The sequence below is a fragment of the Oreochromis aureus genome, linkage group 3 (assembly GCF_013358895.1).
Source record: "Oreochromis aureus strain Israel breed Guangdong linkage group 3, ZZ_aureus, whole genome shotgun sequence".
NCBI lineage: Eukaryota > Metazoa > Chordata > Actinopteri > Cichliformes > Cichlidae > Oreochromis > Oreochromis aureus.
The window spans coordinates 129299430-129321110 of NC_052944.1; the positions used below are offsets into that span (position 1 = coordinate 129299430).

The 21681-nt window shown below is 41.9% G+C and overlaps 1 protein-coding gene and 1 long non-coding RNA gene across 2 annotated transcripts in view; both read left to right on the top strand.

The window, feature by feature from the left end:
• The first annotated feature begins 11609 nt into the window (after positions 1-11609).
• On the top strand, positions 11610-17576 carry LOC116326671. Its single transcript, XR_005611661.1, has 3 exons — positions 11610-11672; positions 11805-12206; positions 17214-17576. It is a non-coding gene; the product is annotated as an uncharacterized LOC116326671 (long non-coding RNA).
• Positions 17577-18534: 958 nt separating this feature from the next.
• Positions 18535-21681, top strand: part of LOC116333338 — a 41530-nt gene continuing 38383 nt past the window's right edge. Inside the window, exon 1 of the mRNA XM_039608521.1 lies at positions 18535-18589. The gene's annotated coding sequence lies outside the window, so the exon portion shown is untranslated. The remainder of the gene's footprint in view (positions 18590-21681) is intronic.

Consider the following 21681-nt stretch of genomic DNA (forward strand, 5'->3'; position numbering starts at 1 on the left):
GTGGAGCCTTTGAGTGGTTTATCTACACGGATCTATATTCATGAGGAGAGGAAAAATCCTGTTTTTATGACATTATTGTTCTTACTGATCAAACCGACAGAGTAAAGATGTTTAAAGGGTTTAGTGTGAAGACTGTGATCCAGGTCTGAAGGAGATCCACGTCAGCGTCCTGTCAAACCTGTCGCTCACTCAGGACCAAAACTCTTTTTATTTTCTGACATCACTTCCTGTGCTGTAAGTCCCGCCTCCCTCAGTTTGAGCAGCTCTGAGGTTAATAACACACATATAAGAGTCAGAGTTCAGCATCAGCCCACAGTCATGTTACAGGTGACTCCAGGCTGCCAGCACAGCTGAGACACTGACAGAGGAGCTGTGAGTGTGAATGTGATGAAGCATCACTCAGTGTTTCACATCCATCATGTTAAAAACACTCAGAAAGTGTGACTGTGACGTTTACAACAGTCTGACATGTGCTGTCAACCACATCATTTCATGTTTCTATGGTAACTAAATCATTAGGATTGAATCTGTTCTTGTTGAGGTGACCTGTTAGTGTTTGGACTCATGATCACGTCTCGAGATCACGTGAGATTTCAAACCACAGGAGAATCACTGTGGTTATAAGAGGCAGACACCTGCACACACACCACGTGTCTGCTGTTGTTGTCAGGGAAATGAATGGCCTCAAAATGTGGCCTTTAAGGCTGCAGACCCTTAATTGGGACACAGCCAGGGTCTGCATCCTTTGGAGGCTCCAATTGAAGGCTGCAGGATGAGTCGGATGTATCTTTCATGGCCCACTATATTTCAGAATTATAGTGTTAAATCATATTCTATAAGGATGTTATGTGTTTGTATACTTTCTGCCCAGTTTGACCCATTTAGCAGAAGTCAGAGCTTTTCTTGGTGGACAGACTTCCAGAGCGGAGACAGCAGCTTTTTCTGCTTCCTGATTGGGAGTCTGGAAAGATGTGCAGGGCTTGAATTTGGGGCGCATCATGTTGAGAACACACAAACAAAGGCAGCCGACACACAAAAGGCAACTTCTAAGTTAACCAGCTCACTGACAAAAACTGACAAAAACAAAAAGATGAAGAGCTGAAGAGACAAAACAGCAGACAGCAACAGAGAGACAGACCAATGAAGATGCAGTAAGAACAGATACAAACAGACTGACGTGGCTCTTAAACGGCCTTTGGGAGGTTTTCAAAAAGCAGATGTAGGAAGCAATAATAACAGGCTGATTGTTTTCTCAGCAGGTTCTCCATCAAAGTATTGTGAATTCAGAAGCACCTTATACACCAGTGTTTATCTGTGCTGCCACACTGGGAGATATTTGTAGGACTGGCTTAGACTGGTGGAGAGGATTTTAGTTGTGTTGATGCAAGTTTGACTTGTTTTAAATACAACAAGTAGTACAGTATATTAATAACATGTCAAAATAAATCTATACATTAAATCCTTCGTGATGTGAAGACATTCAGACATGCAGCTGCAAACTGTCGGTGCAGTGTAACGACTGAGTAATGTGAGTGAGCAATGATATTTTGCTGGTACTTGTTTTGCGTCTGCTCGATCTTTGTATTGGTGAAACCTGACAGTGTAAAGCTTTTGACTGCACATTTTCACTCTTTATATTTGTGCCCTTGTGTATATCACGCTATTTATTGTTGTTAGTGTATTTATAGAATTATCTTTCTATTTCAATCATTTATTGTTTTCCGTTTCTCAATTAAAACATTTTCACAGTCCATTAAAACAAGTCCACAGAAGTGGTTTGTGTCATCTGTCTGCTACTACAATGGCGCCATCGTGTGGACAGCAGCAGGACCTACACAGCTGAGGAGGAACTACAGGAAGTGTTTCTTTTAAGAATGAAAGTAGCTTCAGCTGGGAGGCTCTGCTTCACTGCTTCGCTGCTCAGGTATGTTTTCACTTTAGTTTTAAAGATGTTTGGAGGTCAGACTCCCGCCGTTTCATAACATCGTCACATTCAGTTATTTACGGTATATATACGGTAAACGTTTTTTTTTTTTTTTGTTTGTTTTCTATATGGCTGCCTTTATGTGTCAGCCATACCGGGCTACTCAGGGGAAGGATTATTGTAACATTACAGCAGACAGTGTAACACCGAGAAATGTATAATGTTAATAACAATAATCAATTAATACATCCATAAACCATTCTAACAGTACTGCAGGGACTCTGACAGACACAGCTGTTCGAGTTCCTGTTTTTCCCGTCACGGTTACAGGAAGTGACCAAATCAAAGGCCAGCGATGTTTTTGACTTCCTAGTTCAAACTTTGTGCAGAAAAGTTTAAGTAGTGAAGTAATACCATTTAAAATCAGTAATTAAAAACTACAGACATTACAAAACAATAAAGAAAGTTTATGTTGTTTAATGTTTTTTGTGAAATCCTGGAGATCAACCAGTAATTATTCAGCTCTTATCCCAGAGTGTTTTTAATAGTGAGAAATAAAACAGATTGTCACGCCCGAAACGAGGGAGTGGACTCAGGAGCAGACAAAACTCGAAAGCACTTAAAATAAGATGGCTAAAAACATTTATATTTTGGGTAAGGTTAGAGATTTGTTAGACTACAAGGCGATGCACACTTTATACTTTTTCCTGTATCTTAGTTACTGTGTAGAAATTTGGGGGGAATGCATATGTAAATACCATAAAACCTCCATACTTATTACAGAAGAAAGTGACACAAAGGATTCATATTCATGTTAAATACAGAGGACAAACGCCGAGGTGAGTAGCGGCGAAAAACCATGAAAAATGGCAGCACTCATCCATGACCATGACATAGATCTGTTCACATAGTCTTCATCACTAACAGCACATCCACATCACTGTCTTATAAATGACAGGGAACATAGAAACCATTTTAAAGTGAACGGGGGGGCTTTAAACATGAAAATTAACTTTTAATACAAACATTTACACCATATTCAAAGAAACCTGGGAAATTATTGCATTAAGAAATTAGAGGAGCATCTGGATCCTTAGAAGGAAAATATAAAGATGTGATGGGTGGCTCAAGACTTTCGCACTGTGCGGTGTAATCAATGCTAATTTCTGTGGCTTATTTTACACGATGAGTTAGTGACTGTAATATACATTAAAATACTGTTGTTTAATACACATATGTAATATTATTTTTTCTTTACATGACATGAGAACCACAGATGATTTCTTCTTCCTATTCAAAGTAATTTATGAATGTTTAAAGTAGTAATTTTCAGTCTGCTCTAAAGCTCACAGATATGATGATTACCTGCTCTCCTCCCTCTGGCCTATGTCCCTCACTGACACGATGGACTGAAAACTACTTAACAATAAACATTTAGTAAAAAACAATAAGAGGAAATGATGAAACATGCAGATCAGCTGAGTCTTTTCAGCTGTTATAAGGTGCATTAAGCGAAAGAAAACAGTCAGGTAACTCAAACTTTACTCAACTCATTCTTCTTGCTTCCTCCACTTCTGTACCATTGATTCATTAATGTTGAATTCTCTCGCAGCTGCTCTATTCCCATGTTGTAATAGTCTGAAATATCTATCATGACTGATAGAGAAATCCGCTTCATAAGCATGTCTCTTAACAGAAGCCATTTTGGGGTCTTTATACAAACACAATACAGTAATATTATGTTAAGGCACAGTACGTATCACTCCACGAGGCTCCTGAGTACGGTAGCCATAATGCTCCAACAGTGCATCAAGCGGTGCAGCTTCGTAGCTTACCAAAGTCGTACTAAAACATTTTGACAGATGTTTGAGCACCGAGTACCATATAAAATCGGTTCGTGTAAGCACAACCAGAATTCATACATAAGGCACGTTAAAGATTTTAAGAGCACCTTATAATCTGAAAAATACGGTACTGAAAAAGTTTTTGTCCTTAAAGTGCTTCACTGAGCTGAAGTTTAAGTTGGTGTGTTTTTTTATCAGCCACAATAAAGGCTCGATTTTCTTTTAAACTTCAGTCTTTTTCTCCCGTGTCTGCCTTTGGGTCTCTTCTATTTATGCACCAGCATTCCCCACCGTGACACATTTCTTTTTTGTGTTGTTGATGTTTGGGTTTTTCTTTAAAGAGATTTGTGATGTGGAATCCTGCTGTGTGGCCTGCTGCACAGTCATGACCCCTGAATGACTCCCTGCATGTGCTGACCTACATGAAAAGTGAAAAATGATTTAATTATTGGTGGGATAAAACAAGGACACATTCAAACCTGTCACTTTAAACTTGGTAAAAAATATTTTTGCTAATAATAATGATAATGCATTTTATTAATAGGTGCCTCTCAAAGCAAACACAGGGATATTACATTACTGCATCAACTGAAAATATATACACAGTTAAAAAGGAATAATATAACCAAATAAAACCATAAAACAAAGCTATAAAAATTCACTATGGCCATAGTTGGAATAAAGTGTTTGCAAGTGTGAACAAACGTGTTTTGACTTGTAATTAAAAAGCAGAGCAGAATCTGGAACAAGGTTAAGGAAAGTGAAAGTCGTTCATCTGTTCATGTTTGTGTAATAGTGCAAACCCACAAAAAACATGGAAGAAACATTTGTGTCAGCAGATCCCTTAATGGCCGTGGGTCTGATTAATGACAATGGTTTTTGGATGTTAACTGTAAAATATTTCAAAGCTGGGGGAAGAAAGAAAATGAAAATACTTAGAGGGGAATAAACAGCAGTCTTTCCACATATCAACCAATCTGAACTTCTGTCATTATAGAAGGTATATAACAGTAAATGATGCGATACTATGTATTGTATACCATGGTGCTACATGGCAACCTGTTCTGTAAATGCTTGATTTGACCATTTTGCAGGTGACACAACAAAACCAGTCATTTATAACCGTGTCTTTGCACTAAAGCTTATCTACTGTTTGGCTTTTGGTCAATTTTGGCTCATGTACAGGTTGAACAAGGATGTGTGTTACACGGTGGAAGCTGTGCATCATGATGTTTGTCTTTAACTTTTGTTATATTTGTTTATGCAGAAAAAAATGTCATGTGCAAATATGAGGACCTGGGAGCCTTCTGGTTGGACACAACCATCTTTACTTTTACTTGGTCAATGGTAAGCTGAAGAAGCTTTGAGTACAGCGTTTCAAATGGTTTTTAGATTTGTCTAATCTAAAACCTATTTTATAACATTTTCTAGTTTTTAGATCAAAATGTCAGGATTACAAATTCCTGCCTACAATGTCGAGCACCAAGAACATGGTTGTATATAACACATATATATTACTTACTTATTTTTCTATGTCTAGAGTAGACCTACATAAAAAATAGTGCATATATGATATTGTATTTAATTCAGCTCAGTGAAACGGTGAATCAATGAAACAACACAACTTTGCTAAAATATGCAATTCAGTAAAGCCTGTTTTTGGATCAGTAGTCTGTAGGTAGAGAACATGCCCTCTCCTCTGGAAACATGCACATGCTGACAGATTAATAACCATGAAGAAGCAGGACAAAGAACAAGGAAGAGCAGCTCCACTGTTTTACGTTAAAATCTCCAAGATGTGAGTTACAGTGTTTGGAGTTTATATAAACTCAGCTTAAAGCTGAGTAAGGAGTAAGTTTCAGATGTGTGGATACTAAAGAATGCTAAAGAATAGCTGAGCTATTAACAGTCCAGAAAAAATAAATGAACATATTAATAAATAATCATTAACATGAGAATGTGACACATGCACATAAAAAGAGATTATTTGTTCTATTTTTTTACTATTTATTTATTTTATTTTATTCTACTTTAAGTTATTACGTACTGGAAAGACATAACTGGGGGATAGGAAAGGGAGGGAAAGAAAAACAGAGGGGAAGAGGGACAGTGAGAAAAGACAAAAAATCAGCTGGATCACCTGCTGAAAGGAAAAAGAAAAAGGAAAACAAGTAAAAAGAGAACAACAGGACAGGGAGACCACAGCAACAAGTTTAAGTAACTCCTTAATCATAATTATGCAAATTCTCATGACCATTGATCAATGTGACCTCCCAGCCCATTGTTCCTTCAGTGGGCTGGTTTCAGTCATTATGCAAATGTACTGTTTATAAGATTGGGGAAACCTGCAGTCAGCTGAGACTGAAGAAGTCACTTGGATGAGTGACGAAACGTTTCTCCCACTGAAAACGCGACGTCCAGATGAACAGATTCAACTTTTGGAGATTTACTTACCTGGATGATAGAGCATGCATCCAAGTAACAATCTGCTAGAGAGTGTGGGGAGTGATAGCCCCTCCAGAGGCCACTCAGAGTGTGAAAGCTCAAAGAGGACCACCAGAATGGCAGCTGCACCACCCTCCTGGAAAGAGCTGAGGAGATGTGTGTGTGTGTTATAAGAGTGTGAGTAATGTGGATGTCCAGTTTGTGGAATAAAATTGAGGCACAAAAAAATGAAATTGGAATTAAGGCCACCTGTGCCTCAAAAAAAATCGAGGCACAGGCAGCCAGAAGCGGACAGAGGGAGAATGCCTCCCCTGCACCCTGGTGACACACCTGCACCCCAAGGCCCTGCATGTGTGGGTGGGTGTGGTGGAGCAGGAAGAGGCAAGTAGCCCCTCTCTGGGGCCAGCTTCCCTGCTGACGCCAGTAGGCACCCCCGTTCCCTGGAATCCATCAAGGCTAGGGGGCCCAGGCCCATCCAGACCAGGGCCCACAGCAGCAGCACCACCAAGCCCCACAGAGCCCGGGGCGGTCCACATGACCCCACTGCAGAGGAAATTACACCCACCCCATCATTCAGTCATCTACAGTACATAAGACAATAGACATCCAGGCTGAGTTTCTTCTCCACCTCTGATATATCTCTCCCCCACCTGCAGTTTAGATTTAGATTATTATGCGAGCAACTAAGAGACACTGTGTGTCGAGTAAGCAGTGAGGATGCAAAATGAGAAAATACACAGTAATTATCAAAACTAGAGTTACAAGTTTCTTTGCAAAATAATAAAGAAAAAACATTTAAAGAAGAAAATAAAATCAAAAACCAGAATGCTGAAAAAACTAAAAGTCAGAGACTGAGGATAAATTATAAACACTTGACACATCAATTTAAAACAAAGCCTAGCAATGCTAGGATCAGATCAGGAGCAACATCAACATCAAAAATATATATTAGTCTGAATCTTTGAAATAAATTCAATTTTGTTTAAATTCTTATTTTTTCAACAGAAATCCAGGAAATAAAGGAAACATGGCTTGTACATCTCAGTCCGCTGTGGAGTACGTCAGGGGGGCCAGACTCAAACTGGTGAGAGCATTAAAGGGGCTCACTGTGATTGTGGAGAACCTCTACCAGAAAGAAGTTTTCTCAGAGGAAGAAGTCAGTAAAATAAAGACAGCAAGTGACGACTTTGACAAAACCAGAGAAATTGTGGACTCTGTCATAAAAAAGGGGGAAGCAGCCTGCTATGAGTTCCTCAGGATTATTGACATAACAAGAAAGAGATCTACAGAAAGGCCGCCATCTTTTCTGGAAATTACACAGTCAGATTCCTCTTCAGGAGACAAATTTGACCTGAACTACTGGATCAGCTGCTTTTCCTTCAAGGACGACACCAACATGGATGTAACATATTTACAAGGTATTTTTAAACAAACTGAAGTCTGATTTCTCGTGATCACACTCATTTATAATGCAGTGTTGTTCAGTGACACATGAAATTACTTTTTAATTAATTTCTCCTACACCTCTTTTCTTTCAGGCCCTAAACCGTGTCACAGATACCAGCAAAAGTTGAAATTCAAAGCTCAGAAGATTTCAGAAAGATCATGGACCCGAAGTAAAGCAGTCCTGTTCAACAAGCAGACATCTTTGTCCTACACTTCACTTGTGTTGGACACACAAGGACAGGCTTCAGCATCCAAAATAAAAAAGTCAAAGATCAAGAAAAGCAGGAAGCTTCGCACTAAAAAACTCAAGGCCTACATACCCGAGGACAAACCGGGAGCCTCTCCCAGTGAACTGCTGAAAACATATGAAAGAAAAATCCTTTTAGTGGGAAAACCTGGAACTGGGAAAACAGCTGTGGTCCATCAGATGTTGAAACTGTGGTCAGAGAAAGATAACAGAGATCTAGATTACATGTTCTACTTTGATATGAGAGAAACACCCAACATCACAGAGGTCCATAAACTGGAGGATCTTCTCTTCACAGTGTTCTGTGAACCAGATGAAGGCAAAGATGAGGTCTTAGAGGACATAAAGAATAATGCTGACAGTGTTACCATCATTTTTGATGGAGTACCAGATGTCCCCTCTACATCAACCCAGTCTGCAGTGATGGAGCTCATACAGAAGACCCTTCTACTTGAAGCAAAGATCATCATCACCTGCAGACCAGAGGTGGAGTCAGCAGACTTCCTGTTGGATTGGGACTGTCTCAGAGTGGAAGTGAAAGGCTTCAGTGAGCAGGGCATCAGAGAGTACTTATCCAAGAATCTGAGTGAGGATCACTTCAACAAAGTCTTGTGTAACCTGGAGTTATTCTCTCTTTGCCACGTCCCCATGTACGCCCTGATGGTGGTCGCCTGCTTTAGCTTTGAGGGCTCAGATTTCTCTCCACATCCCTGCACAGTTACCGAAATATACCTCAATATTCTCCATGTCTGCAATCAGAGAAATGTATGCCAGACAACAAATAATGACTCCAGCCAGTGCAATGCAATACTGTCTTTAGCTGAAACTGCTTTTTTGGCAACAGAAGGAAAAAATGTGAACCTGATGTCTCCACCCCAGATTGACAGATGTGCTAATTTGGGCTTTTTGAACAGACTTCTAATTCAAGCCGGTCCAGTTCTAAAGAAACCCTTGTTTGCCTTTCTTCACTACACCATTCAGGAGTTTTTTGCAGCACTATGGCTCCTGAAGGATCCAGAAAGAACCAGAAGTGTTGTCCAACAGTGTCCCAATGACAACATCAAACACATGAAACATTTGGTCCCTTTCCTGTGTGGACTGTTGAATGAGAAGAACACTGATTTGTTACAATGTCTGTTTACTTCTCAGCAGCTCAGAGAGACGTCTGGCTGGTTCTTCAAACACTTGGTGACCACCTTTGTAGATTGTAGTGACACTGAGGACTGTGAAATAGACTTGCTGTTCTTATGTCAGTGTCTCTATGAGTCTCAGTCTGCTGAAGCCTGCATTTTTCTTCTGGATAAACTGGACTACTGTCTTGATCTGAGCGGGGAGACTCTTGATCCTCAGCAATGCTTTGCCCTGTCCTATGTAATCAGCCAGAGTAAGGAGAGGAAAATACAGCTGGACCTGGAGAATACAACAGTATCAAAACAGGGAATGAAACCATTACTAGGATGTCTGAGCAAATTCCAAAGGTAAGTAAGAATATGTAGTTTGCATGTTTACTCATAACTTACAAAGTACACTTTGAATTACTCTCCATTTAAAAGTTACATGTGTATCTGAGCCTTTCCCTTTTGTCTCGATAAATTTACACATTCTTTTTTTTTAACTACACAATTCTCACTTGTAGCGATCATACTACCACCTTGCTTCACTCTTGAGCTGATGTTATCAAAACAAGGCTGTGGTCAAACTCCTGTTGTGATTTTGGATGGACCAAAACATAACAGGCCAGAGGTATTCTGTTGGATGTTACACGAGCTCGGGGATTGCTGTGCAGCAGGAGCAACCCAGGGCTCAGCGTAGGAACTGACATGGGTTTCATCCTGATACCTAATGCCAGTCAGGGTGCTGTGGCCTAGCCTGTAGAGATCTGTGCATGTCTCCATGGATGTGCCTTCCCTGACCATCAATGACCCACCACCAACCTTGATGTTACAGGCAGCATAGCCTTCTCCACAGCTTCTCCAGACCCTTTCATGTCTGTCACATATGCTCAGAGTGAACCTGCTCTCATCTGTGAGAAGCACAGTGCACCAGTGGTGAACTGGTTGATTCTGGTAATCTATGGCAAATGCCACTCTGGTCCTTGGTGCCAGGCAGTGAGGCCCACTAGATGATGTTCGTTTGGTCAGAGACATTCACTCCAGTGGCCTGCTGGAGGTCATTTTTCTATTGCTCTGGCAGTAATACCCTGCTCCTCCTTACATAAAGGAGCTACTGGTCCTGCAGATGGGTTAAGGACCTTCTGCAGGCCCGTCTATCTCTGCTACAGTATCTACCTGACACCTTGAATCTTCTCTGTGGACTTGAGACTGTTCGGGGAGACAGACAACCATCTGGCAATGGCACATAATAATGTGCAATCCTGGAAAAGTTAGACTACCTGTGCAACCTCTGTAGGGTCCGGGTATCACCTAATGCTACCAGTAGTGACACTGACCCTAGGCAAATGCAAAACTAGTGAAAAAATAGACAGAAAGATGAGGAGGAAAAAAAGAAAGTGGCCTGTAAAACTATTCCTTTTTCAGGGGTTGCCTCATTGTTACCCCTCCAGTGCACCTCTTGTCAGTCACTAAGATCAAACCAGCTGAAACTGATAACAGCCCCCTCTGCTACTTAATTTATTGGAATCTAATGAAAACTAAGCTGAGCAGAAAAAAATGGGAAAACTTTGAAATTATTACAGAAGTAAGAATCTTTTTTTCAAACTCAGTGGAACAGTAATTATCAATTGATCGATTAAACATACTTGTGATGAGTCTGAGTTGTCAATACAGACTCTTGCTGTTGTTGCGATGCAGAATCTAGAATGAAAAGAACAAACATTTTAAATTTGTTTCTGGATTAATAAACAAAATACACACCGTGGCTGTTAAGATCTGATAACTAATACATTTCCAACTGTAGGACTCACTCCTTATCATGGCAGCTGTGGACCATTTGTCTTCTCAGTGAGGCGGAGGTGGATTACATCAGCTTACTTCACTTTGCTGAAAACCAGCTGCACCTTTCAGTAAACAGTCAAACACAACTCTATGACCGAGCTCGAAAAGTCCTGCAGAAAAGTGCTAAGAAGGTTAAAGTCTGCCTCCACTGGGATCACAGAACTTCTGTTTACCAATCTGTGCAGGATTTTCTCTTACAGTGCTTACCCAACATCCACTCACTCAGGTATACTGCTCATATGCATAATAATCTATTTATAAGCACATGTATGTTTCATCTGTCTTTGATTTCAAATGTGTTGTGTTGTGCTTACGGAAATTATTGGATTGAATTAAAATACTGACTATAAATATTTTTGTCCTCTTGGAATCTGCAGTTTCTTTCAGTCATCAGAAAATCTCTCTGATCAAACCAAGTTCTTGATGAATCTCATTACTGGAGCAGCAGAGAGAGAACAGCAGACGGGAGAGAAGACACTACAACGGCTATCATCAGTGTGCAGATATCAAACATTTATTTTTAATGACAGTTACAAGGACAAGAGATACAAATCTAACATACTGCTGGATCTGTGCTCCCATGTGAAGGAGTATCAGACTAAAACAGGTCTGAGTGTCCTTCCATCATTACAGTCAGTATTTTCAGCTCCTGCAGTCTGGTTCATAGATCTCTCAGAGAGAAAGACCTCCATCCTCCTGGAGGTGCTGAAACTCCAACCAGAGAAGAAACAAGTGGAGCTGACAGACTGCTCACATGAAGAGAGTGAAGTGAGGAGTTTGCTGCAATGTCTGCCTTATATCTCACAGCTCAGGTAAATGAAACATTCATTGATTAAGGAAATTATATCTGTCTACCTTAATTTGAATTTCAAATCACAGGATTTGCTTTTTTATTTTTAAATAAAAAAATTGTACTTAATAATTTTTAATCTGTACAATTTCAGTTCTGTGCCTGACTTACCAGAACCTTCAGAAGAAACCAGGTTCTTTAGAAATCTGTTCTGTGCAGCAGCAGAGAGTGAAATGCAGAAAGGAGAGACAATACTGGAGCTGTTATCAGTGTGCAGATATAAAGCATTTCCTCTGAAACAAAATTGGGGCAATTTCCTAATGGATCTGTACTCATATCAGACTGAAGTAGAATTTAGTCTTCTTCCATTATTACAGTCAGTATTTTCAGCTCCTGCCTTCTGGTCCATAAACCTCTCAGAGAGAAAGACCTCCATCCTCCTGGAAGTGCTGAAACTCCAATCAGAGAAGAAACGAGTGGAGCTGACAGGCTGCTCACATGAAGAGAGTGAAGTGAGGAGTTTGCTGCAGTGTCTGCCTTATATCTCACAGCTCAGGTAAATCACATGATGTAAATATCTAAACATTATAAGCAGCACAGTGAATGGTTTTTGCAGATAATGAATTTAAATTTTAGAAGGTTGTTCTTTCAAGGGGGTTTCTTTGGAAACACAGGTCAAACAAGCTCTTTGAAATGTATATTAGACTTTCATAGCCCCTGCGGGCAGTATATCCTTCAACCTCTCACATCCTGTGAAGTATCTTTGTAGTTTCTAGGACTGCGCTCTTCTGGACAGAGATCTCCGATGTTGTTATTGTGATCTGCTTGAGCCACTCGCCTAGCTTGGGGGTCACTGCACCACGTGCTCTGATTACTACTGCGACCACTGTAACTCACACCCTTCACATCTTCTCAAGCATTTTGTATTCCTTCTTCCTCATGTTGCTGTCATTCTGTATCGCCACATCTATCAATATGGCTGTCTTCCTCTGTTTGTCCATGCTATGATGTCTGGTTGGTTACCCATCACCAGTTTGTCCATCTGTATCTGGAAGTCACACAGGATCTTAGCTCGGTCATTCTTGACGACCATAGGGGACGTCTCCCATTTTGACCTCGGGACTTCCAGGCCATAGTCAGCACATAATGCGCCCTGCTGTTATGTGCTGGATTGTCTCAGGGGCATCTTTACACAGCCTGCACCTGGGGTCTTGCCTGGTGTGATAGACCCCAGCCTCTGTGGATCTTGTTCCTGTGCTGCCATGATTAGTGCCTCTGTGCTGTCTTTTAGTCTAGCTTTGTCCAGCCACTTCCTCTATCTGCCAGTGGTACATACCGTGCAGGGGTCTGTCCTTCCATAGTGGTTACTCCTCTTGCTCTTCTTTCTTGGACTTGTGCTGCTTCAGATATTCGCTGAGCATGCAGGGTGTTGTTGCCATCTTTCTGATGTACTCGTGAATGTTCAGTGTGTCATCGTGGACTTCAGCCAGCTTATTATCTCAGCAGGGTACCTGATTACGGGCAGGGTGTAGGTGTTGATAGCCCAGATCTTTTCTTTCCATTCAGGTAACTCCTCAGGACTTCCCTGACTTTCTGTAGGTACTTGGTAGTTGCTGCTTTCCAGGCAGCCTCTTTGTAGTTCCCATTTGCCTGTGGGATTCCCAGGAATTTGTAGCTGCCCTCGACGTCTGCAATGTTGCCCTCTAATAGTTTGCCCTTGTTACCATCCGACGACACTTCTCCAATCACAACAACATTCTGATGTCATTGCTGTATATCCTGGTTGTGTGGATCAGTGAACTGATATCTCGTTCACTCTTGGCATACAGCTTGATGTCATCCACGTACTGGAGGTGGCTGATGATCTGTTCCAGCTCTACTCTGTAGTTGGTATCTGTAGCTAGTCTTGTCAATGATCTGACTGAGGGCATTCAGGCCTATAAAGAAAAGCAGTGTGGACAGAGCCTCTTCTTGGTAGATCCCACACTTGATGGTGACATGCACTATGGGCTTGAAGTTGGCCTCCAGTGTTGTTCGCCACATCCCCATTGTGGAGCATTGAGTCATAGGCCTTCTTGTAGTCAATCCAGGCAGTTCACAGGTCTTGGGCGACTGGTCTGTCTGCCAATAACTGGTGTTTCGCTCCCTATTCTTGCCAATTCCTTTCTGTGCCCTGGTTATGTATCAAGCAATGTGCGTATTCACCTTATAGTCAATTTATATATTCAATTTTATTTATACAAGGCAAAATCACAACAATAGTTGCCTCTAGGCACTTTATATTGTAAAGTCAGCCCTACAATAATACATACAGAGAAAAACCCAACAATGATTAGCCACTATGATGCCGGACAGGAGCTTCCATATGGTAATGAGGCAGGCTATTGGCCAGTAGTTGGATGGAAACCTATCCCTTCTGGGAGTCGTTTGGGATCAGGATGTCCAGCTTTTGTTAGCCATTCTGGTTGTTCTAATCAACCTGTTGGCTTATCTGTGCTGCTAGATGCTTATGGAGTGCAGTCAGCTTCTTCAGCTGGTGGTTCTTCACAGCCTGGTGCTGTCCAACTCTTGACACTGGAGACCCTTTCTTGGATGTCTGCCACTGTGATGGTTAATGGACCCTGTTCAGGAAGGTTGCTGTCGTCTGCTCTTAGATCCACTAGTCACTGACCATTGCCATTATGATGTGACCAACTCAGATCCTTGTTGATGTTAATGCTCAGGAATCTGAAGCAGCGACTCTCTCTCCACCTCTGCTCCTTTGATGTGGATCGGGGTGTAGCCAGCTCTCTGCAGTCTCCTGTAATCCACGATGAGATCCTTGGTTTTGCTGACGTTAAGCAGCAGGTTGATGCGGCACCATGATGTCAGGGCTCTCACCTCTGCCCTGTATGCTGTCTCATCTCCATCAGAAATGCAGCCGATGATGGTGGTGTCATCTGCAAATTTGAATATGGTGTTGGAGCTGTGTGCTGATGTACTGTCGTGGGTGAACAGGGTATACAGCAGGGGGCTGAGCACACATCCCTGGGGGGCACCTGTGCTGAGTGTGTGTGTGGATGAGTTGATGCTGCCGATCCAAACCACCTTAAATCTGTCTGTCAGGAAGTCCAGGATCCAGCTGCACATGGAGGAGCTGATGTTCAGGTTACAGAGTTTTCATGACGAGTCCAGATGATTGATGCTGTTGAAGGCGTAGGTATAGTCTATCAATTCAATTCAATTTTATTTATATAGCGCCAAATCACAACAACAGTCACCTCAAGGCGCTTTATATTGTATAGTACATCGTACAATAATAGATACAGAGGAAAAACCCAACAATCATATGACCCCATATGAACAAGCACTTTGGCAACAGTGGGAAGTAAAAACTCCCTTTTAACAGGAAGAAACCTCCGGCAGAACCAGGCTCAGGGAGGGGCGGGGCCATCTGCTGTGATTGGTTGGGGTGAGAGAAGGAAAACAGGATAAAGACATGCTGTGGAAGAGAGACAGAGATTAATAACAGATATGATTCGATGCAGAGAGGTCTATTAACACATAGTGAGTGAGAAAGGTGACTGGAAGGGAAAAACTCAATGCATCATGGGAATCCCCGGCAGCCTACGTCTATTGCAGCATAACTAAGGGAGGATTCAGGGTCACCTGGTCCAGCCCTAACTATATGCTTTAGCAAAAAGGAAAGTTTTAAGCCTAATCTTGAAAGTAGAGATAGTGTCTGTCTCCTGAATCCAAACTGGAAGCTGGTTCCACAGAAGAGGGGCCTGAAAACTGAAGGCTCTGCCTCCCATTCTACTTTTAAATACTCTAGGAACAACAAGTAGGCCTGCAGAGCGAGAGCGAAGTGCTCTAATAGGGTGATATGGCACTACAAGGTCATTAAGATAAGATGGGGCCTGATTATTTAAGACCTTGTATGTGAGGAGCAGGATTTTGAATTCAATTCTGGATTTAACAGGAAGCCACTCAAAGGAAGCCAAAACAGGAGAATTTATTTAGTTTCCTACAGTTTATTTTCAGTCTATTCACTGCAACTGAGAAATAATGCTTACCTCTTTAGCATTATGGAGCCTAACTTCTTCAAAGGGATAGAAAAGGTGATAGAGAGAAGAGACAAGAGAGAAGACAAAAGGGACAAGATAGGAGAGAGCAGAGAGAATCTAATCTGTTTTTTTCGCGGATGATGTGGTTCTGTTGGCTTCATCGGGTGATGGCCTCCAGCTTGCCTTGGAACAGCCCGCAGCTGAATGTGAAGCACAGCTAGAAAAGCGTCGAGTGCCCACTCCGGGTCGTGGACGAGTTTCTGTCCCAACTGCATGAGTTTAAGTATCTCGGGGTCTTGTTCACGAGTGATGGGAGAAGGGAGCCGGAGATCGACAGACGGATTGGTGCTGTGGCTGCAGTGATGCAGACGCTGCACCGGTCCAACCTGGTGAAAAGAGACTGAGCATAAAAGCGAAGCTCATAATTTTCCGGTCGATCTACGTCCCTACCCTCACCTAGGGTCACGAGCTATGGGTAGTGACCAAAAGAACGAGATCATGGATACAAGAGGCGGGATTGAGCTTCCTCCAAAGGGTGGCTGGCCTCTCCCTTAGAGATAGGGTGAGAAGTTCAGCTATCCGGAAGGGGCTCAGAGTAGAGCCGCTGCTCCTCCACATTGAAAGGAGCCAGTTGAGGTGGTTCAGGAATCGGTAATACAGACCGGTGCTCTCTCTCTTTCTCTCTCTCACTCTCTTTGGAGCAGCGGGCCACAATTTTGATTCCCGCCTAGGGGCGTCTGTATCCAATAAGGGTCACGAGGCTGGAGGTTAAGCGAGCCTACTGCAGACATGAGCACTAGACAGAAATATGAAGGCATACCGGCTGGGACGTCGCCCTGATCAACAAGGTCCGTGTCAGGTGTTGAGGAACCAGGGCAACCTGATGAGAAGTGGTAATAACAAGGCATCAGTGGGCAAGAGACGAAAGTAGGACGCTGTTGGAATGCTACTATGCAAGTAACCCTGTCAGAAGGGGTTACATGAGTAGGATGAGGGACCTATGGAATCTGCGATACCCAATATCCACATTGACAGAGAAACAACTAGGAGCTCAATGTTCCAACATTTGAAAGAAGGGACTGCTCTCACAGCTAGAGACTGACTAACCAATCGGACATAGTGGTGGTAGACAAACAGAAGAAGACGGCCCTAGTGATAGATGTAGTGGTTCCGAATGACACGAGAAGCTTGAGAAACACCAAGGGCTCAGAGAAGAGCTCGAGAAGATGTGGAGGCTGAAGGTAATAATGGTCCCAGTGGTAATTGGAGCACTAGGTGCAGTGACTGCCAAGCTAGGCGAGTGGATCCAGCAGATCCCAGGAACACCATCGGAGATCTCTGTCCAGAAGAGCGCAGTCCTAGGAAAACCTAAGATACTGCACAGAACCCTCAAGCTCCCAGGCCTCTGGTAGAGGACCGGAGCTTGAAGGATAGACCTCCTGCAGGGGTAAATACATTGATGTATTTACATAGATGTAATCAAATAATTACTGAAGGTTTGCTTCTGTTTATTCCAGTATTTATCCTCGGAAGTCAGATCTTACTGATCAAATCCGGTTCTTTGTGAATCTGTTCTGTGCGGCAGCAGAGAGAGAACAGCAGACAGGAGAGAAGATACTGGAGCTGGTAGCATCAGTGTGCACATATCAAACATTCCCTTACAATGTCATGTACATGAATAATAATAAGAAGAACAGTGAGTGTAATTTCCTGCTGGATCTGTACTCCCATGTGAAGGACTATCAGACTAAAACAGGTCTGAGTGTCCTTCCATCATTACAGTCAGTTTTCCAGTCAGCTCCTGCAGTCTGGTCCATAAAGCTCTCAGAGAGAAAGACCTCCATCCTCCTGGAAGTGTTGAAACTCCAACCAGAGAAGAAACAAGTGGAGCTGACAGACTGCTCACATGAAGAGAGTGAAGTGAGGAGTTTCCTGCAGTGTCTGCCTTATATCTCACAGCTCAGGTAAATGAAATGCTCTTCACATAAGGGAAGGGATTCTCCGTCTCCGTTTTGTTTATACATAAAAGTAAAATATTAATGTAAAGAAAGCAAGAACCCTGTGGCTCAGATGCAACACCTCAGACACAATAATACACAATGAATGAGTTACTTGAAGCTGCACTTTATTCACTGACTTTGTTGAACTTTACTGAGCATGATGATGATGATGGTAGCAGCTCTATAGTGAGCAGCAGGTGAAGATTTCAGACAGCAGAGAGTCTTCATCACTTTGTGTGTCCACCTGCAGATGTAGAAGATGTGTTAGAGCAGGATGAGTGTTTGTGTTGTAAGAGTGTGAAACAGTGTTGAGCTGCTCTGATGGAAGATGTGTTTAACATGGAGCTTCATGTACATTTAGGACATGGAAGAGATGGAGTCCATCTGCAGTGTGTGGCTGTTTTTATGCAGCTCACATCAAATCATCACTAAATATTTCCTTCTTATTGTTCCAGTGTTGATGCTTGGTGGTTACATGAAGCAGTCAGGTTGTTTGTGAGTCTGTTCTGTGCAGCAGCAGAGAGAGAGCAGCAGACAGGAGAGAAGATCCTGGAGCTGTTAGCATCAGTGTGCACATATCAGACATTCTCTGTTCATGACAGATACATGGATGATGAAGATAGGAAACATCAGTGTGACTTCCTGTTGGATCTGTGCTCCCATCTAAAGGACTATGAGACTAAAACAGGTCTGAGTGTCCTTCCATCATTACAGTCAGTATTTTCAGCTCCTGCAGTCTGGTTCATAAAGCTCTCAGAGAGAAAGACCTCCATCCTCCTGGAAGTGCTGAAACTCCAACCAGAGAAGAAACAAGTGGAGCTGACAGACTGCTCACATGAGGAGAGTGAAGTGAGGAGTTTGCTGCAGTGCCTGCCTTATATCTCACAGCTCAGGTATATTATTACATTTTCTCAAACTAATTTTACGTTTTAAGTTTGTCTAATTGGAATATAATGTAAATTAATGTAATTTGCAGGGAATAATACATTTACTTAATACAAGAAGGATAAGATGTCTTTTTTTCTATTCTCTCGCTTATTGAATTTTGAGAACCTCTGCAAATGACAACATCACCAGAATACTGTGCAGGGATTGAATATTTTAAACCACCTTACTGTCAGTTACAGACTTCAGTAAGCACTTAACTTCAAAAATAGAAAACTAATTTCAAATTTTCTTTGTTCCAGGTTTCTTTGTGTTTTCGATCTCTTCTGACAAAATCCTTATTGCAGAACAAAATAAAGAAATCAAAAACAAAACAATCAAAAATATCCCTAAAAGTAACATTTAACTAACTATATACAGTCTGTAGCACTAAACCAGTACCAGACACTCTTACTTTACAAATTCCGATCTCAGTGGTGAAACAAAGTCAACCAAAAAAAATAATAAAAAAAGATTTACATTTTCCTGATTCTGTGGGAGAATTTAACCTTTCCATCATATACATATTATGCATCAATGTAAATTAAATGTAAAGCCTTCTCTATACTCTCCTTTAAGTCCTGCCAATTTGGAACAACACAGGGACATTCCAAAGGATGTAGTGATGATTGGCTTCATCTTCTCCAGACTGTCCCCAACATCTTGTATCCTGATATTTCTTTTGTGCTGGTGTAATAAAATATCTTATAATTTTCTTCCAGCCAAACTCTCTCCATGAAAGGAAACATGACGTTTTCCATTGTGGCCCACAGACCTAAATTGCTAACCTCCCTCCAGCATCTTTTTGTCGTTTCTCTTTTGTATATGCTGCACTGCTCCCTTTTAAATTTTCCAATGCTATGTACAATTTAAAATTTTATTTTTTCCCAATTTCTATCTGTTCTAACCTCAGGATAACGATGCTCAGAGCCTTTATCAGAAGGTTTAATGACCACTTTCTGTAACGTCGACAGTCAGCCACATCACATACAGGAACCTGTTCCCAACATAACACTCTGACGGGAATAACCCCGAGAAACTCTGAAGGTTCAGGCGTGCAATACCCCCAAGCATACATTAACACTAACACCCTCTACAACACTATCCTATCCTAAAATAAACATCGTGGTGATCCCTGACTCATGGCCATCAAAGTTAGTCTTCATTAATTGTTCCACATATTTTCTTACTTGTAGGTATCTGAAGAAATCCTTTTTATTTAAACCACACTGGTTCTTTATGTCCTCAAAACCTCGCACAGCTTTCTTCCAACTCCCAAAATATTTTTGAACCCTTTCACACTAACTGAATGTTTTTCCAGTTGCATTAGGTGTAAAATCTGAGTGGAGTGCAATCCATCTCAACGATCTACGCTACTCTGACAAACCATTTTTGACAACTATCTTATTCCATATGTTGAAGGATACTCCCAGCTAAGGATTTAACTCCCAGCTTAAATGTATTCTGGTTTGTTATCATTTATTGTGGCTTGTGATGGTATTGTGGGTGATGTAGCGCATTCTGTGTCTTTCCATCTTACCACATATTGAGGATTGCATCAGTTCAACAGAGTTTTTATCTGAGCAGTGTAATAATAGCTCTTAAACAACATAGGGCTAAATCCCCTGAATCTTGGGTAACTGTACAGTCATAAATCTAATCAGTGCTCTTCTCCCTTCCCGTATAAATCTTTGTGGCAAAGACCTGACATACACACAGGGTGCACACACAGAACTCTTTATTGTGACTTTACTCAGCAGTTTCACTTTTAGGTCTAACAGGTAACTCGAGGAGGGGCTCTCGCCACTCCTCTCTCTCGTCTCCGCCATCACTGTTACATAAGCAGAGCAGAGAGAGTGATTAATTCCAGCCCACACCTGTTTCCCCTCCCACCTCGACCTGAGAGCTCACTGTACCGCCCCTCCACGGCAGCAGGCCAGAGACCACACCCCCGCCACAATCCTGAGTTTTCCCATTCTGTGAAGTAAATGGCCTGTATTTGTATAGTGCTTAGTCCATATGGACCCCAAAGCGCTTTACACATCCAGTCAACCATTCACACACACTGGTGACACTGGTGATGGCAGCTACATTGTAGCCGCAGCTGCCCTGGGGCGCACTGACAGAGGTGAGGTTGCCAGACACTGGCGCCACCGGGCCCTCTGACCACCACCAGTAGGCAACGGGTGAGTGTCTTGCCCAAGGACACAACGACCGAGACTGTCCGAGCCGGGGCTCAAACCGGCAACCTTCCAATTACAAGACGAACTTCCAACTCTTGAGCCATGATCGCCCAAGTCTTTGTCTGTCACTTGAACTGCGAGAAGTATAAATTCAACAGTCTTGGAAGCACAATCATTTTAATAATTTCTGCTCCTGTAGCTAAACTTGTGAATGTGATTAACTGATTCTATTTTAGTAATTAAAGAGCCATAATTTATAGATTTTAATTCAGATAAGTGTCGAGGCAGATTTACTCCCAAGTATGTCAGAAACTTCAGGTCCCAGTCCAAGCTCAAACTTTTGTAATGGTCTGATTTGGAGGATAGTTGAAGATGGGAACCTGTTTTTCTCACGTTTAATTTGTAACCCGATGATGGTCCAAAATCATTCAGTGTATTCATTAGTGCTGGGAGCAACAGGTCTGGTTGTAACAGATATATTATGACATCATCCACAAATAATGCTCATTTTTGTTCCCCTCCCTCCAAGTGTATAAGCTTTATATTTTCTTTTTGTTTTATCCACTGACTTAGAGGTGGCAAATATACTGCAAATAGTAGTGGACTAATCAAGCAGCACCCATGTTCTAGTATGAAATCATTTGAAAGATTCTCACTGATTTTGATCCTAGCTGTGTGTTTACAGTGTAGTGTTGTGTACTTTTAATGGATGTTTTGTGGAAGCCAAAATACTCTAGCACCCTGTATGAGACGTCCCACCTGACAGAATCAAAGGTTTCTCTGTGTCTAGCCCCAATATTGCACCTTCTATTCTTTTTATCAATAATATCACATGTAACGTGCACCTAATATTATCCTGTGACTGTCTCTGTTTTATA